The following is a 2,500-nucleotide window of genomic DNA, read 5'->3' on the forward strand; positions in this document are numbered from 1 at the left end:
AGAGAGGGTGAGAGATAAAGTGAGAGAGAGAAGGAGCGATAGAGAGAGAGAGAGTACATGTGGAGGGAGAGGAAGGGAGGGGAGGAAAGGAAAGGAGAGGGTTAGCTGGACACACACACTTCATCCTCTTCATAGCACTGACAGGAAGACCTGGCTTAGGAAGAGTCAAGAGATAGATTACCATGGGAAACTTGAAACACTCTCACATTCACACACACACACACACACACACACACGAGAAAAAAAAACTCAAGGCACAAGTACATTAACATGCACTCACTCAAACACACACAAAACACACACAGACACACATCACTCATGGGAATTAAACCGCAGGCACATACACAAGTTAGGTTATGGATTACACTCAGCCCTGCAACTGTATCCAAACACTAACACTTAAACCCACTCCCTACCAACACCACTTATTCTTCCATCAATGTTAATGCATTGTTTCATTGTCTCTCTTTTACATGCGCGTGTGCGCACACACACACACACACACACACACACACACACACACACACACACACACACACACACACACACAGAGAGGCTGGAACAATCACAGCCAACTTCCTACACTATAAATTGTTTCAACTATGCAGAGGCTTTTTAGCACACATATATTTATTTTACACACACACACACACACACACACACACACACACACACACACACACACACACACACACACACACACACACACACTCATGCTCCTCCAGCCCACACCCTGTCTGATAAGTCTCTTGAGTGATTGTGTTTCGGGAGCAAGACATGTAGTGTGTGTCCATCAGCTTTTCCAGAAGGTTCCAGGGAGACTCAGGGCTGGGTGGTTAGTGTTGTCCAGATGGTAAAGCCATTCAGCAACCTGCTGGACATCCAGCATTATTAATGTAGCATTAAACATGCGTGTGTGTGTGTGTGTGTGTGTGTGTGTGTGTGTGTGTGTGTTTTAAGTGGAGAGAGCATTGTGGATGAAATACTCAATATGGCTAATATTTCTTTTAACACCTTTTATTCAGTGCAGGTAATACATATGTGTGTCTGTGTGTGTGTGTGTGTGTGTGTGTGTGTGTGTGTGTGTGTGTGTGTGTGTGTGTGTGTGTGTGTGTGTGTGTGTGTAAGGTGTGGAATGTTTCTCGTGTGTGTTCTGGTGTGTAGGCCATCCCTGAAGCTCTGTTATTATTCCATTCAGGGTTGACCGGGTGCGTTCTGGTGTGTTCCCATCCCTGGTTTCTCCATTTCACCCTAATTTAATCGTTGGAAGTGTATTGCGTGTGTATGTGTGTGTGTGTGTGTGTGCATGGTTTTGCATGTTTGCAAGCGCATACATATACCTGGCTGTGGCAGAGTAAGAGAGACAGCATTGAGACAGATTGAGAGACAGAGACAGATTGAGAGTGTGTGTGTGTGTGTGTGTGTGTGTGTGTGTGTGTGTGTGTGTGTGTGTGTGTGTGTGCCTCTGAGCCTTTGTTCAAGTTCACAGCGACCTCACTATCTCCTAGTCATCTGCCTGACTCTCTCTGGGCAGATGTACTTAAAGAGCACCAGATCTTTCCTCCTCACTCCTTATCACCTCTCCTCTCCTCCTCCTCTCCTCACTCCCCCTCTCTCCCATCCTCTCTTCCTCTTTTCCTCTCCTCACTCCTCATCACCTCTCCTCCCTTTTAATCCCCTTCCTCCCCTCTTCACTCTTTCTCTCTCCCATCCTCTTCTCCTCTCCTCTCCTCCCTTGTAATTCCCTTCCTCACTCCTTCTCTCTCCTCATCTTCTCCTCTATCCTCCTCTTTTCATCTCCTCTCTTCTCCTATTAGTCTCTTCTGCATCTCTGCGACTCCCTCCCTCCTGCCTGCGTTAGATTCTCATAAAACACGTGGGTAATTCTGCTGTAATCTAACCCACGGGCCGAGCCCAGATCGACGGCAGCGGCAGGGCAGTGGGCCAGACCTCATTTCAGCTGCAGCAGCTGGAGACCGTCTCGTTATTTGTGTTTATAACTTCAGAGCGATTCATGGACTTGCTTTTGTATTTATTTAGTCCCACATCTGAATCCGAGAATGGGGGGAGTGATCTCTGTGTGTGTGTGGGTGTATATGTGTGTGTATGTGTGCGCCAGTGTCTGTATGCATGTGTAAGCATGACATCCTGAACTTATTTGTATACAAGTACACAGTACATAGTGAATAGTGAAGGTGCACAGGTGCCGGCATGTGTTTGATATTTGTGTGTGTTTGGGGGAAGGGTCGTGCAGGTTGCATTACCGAAAGCTTGTTCATTTTAGGTAGACAGACTAAGAAGCAGGGTAAAACTGTTTATTGAAACATTACTATTTAATAGAAACTTTAATCTGCTCTGTTTTTTGTAAGGAAAGTGAGATTAGGAAAGGAAAATGGATGGGGAGGAGTTTATCTTGAAAAAAGGAGAGAGAGAGAGAGAACATGGTTTAATGAACATGAGAATTACATGCTAACAGGTTCCAGATTTGTGTGTGACGGGG

The 2,500-nt window shown here is 45.8% G+C and overlaps 1 protein-coding gene across 1 annotated transcript in view; it reads left to right on the forward strand.

The window, feature by feature from the left end:
* itga8 (integrin, alpha 8) overlaps positions 1-2,500 on the forward strand; it is a 71,082-nt gene that overhangs the window by 45,124 nt on the left and 23,458 nt on the right. The gene's annotated exons all lie outside the window — the stretch shown is intronic.

The sequence above is a fragment of the Sardina pilchardus genome, chromosome 6 (assembly GCF_963854185.1).
Source record: "Sardina pilchardus chromosome 6, fSarPil1.1, whole genome shotgun sequence".
NCBI classification, from domain to species: domain Eukaryota; kingdom Metazoa; phylum Chordata; class Actinopteri; order Clupeiformes; family Clupeidae; genus Sardina; species Sardina pilchardus.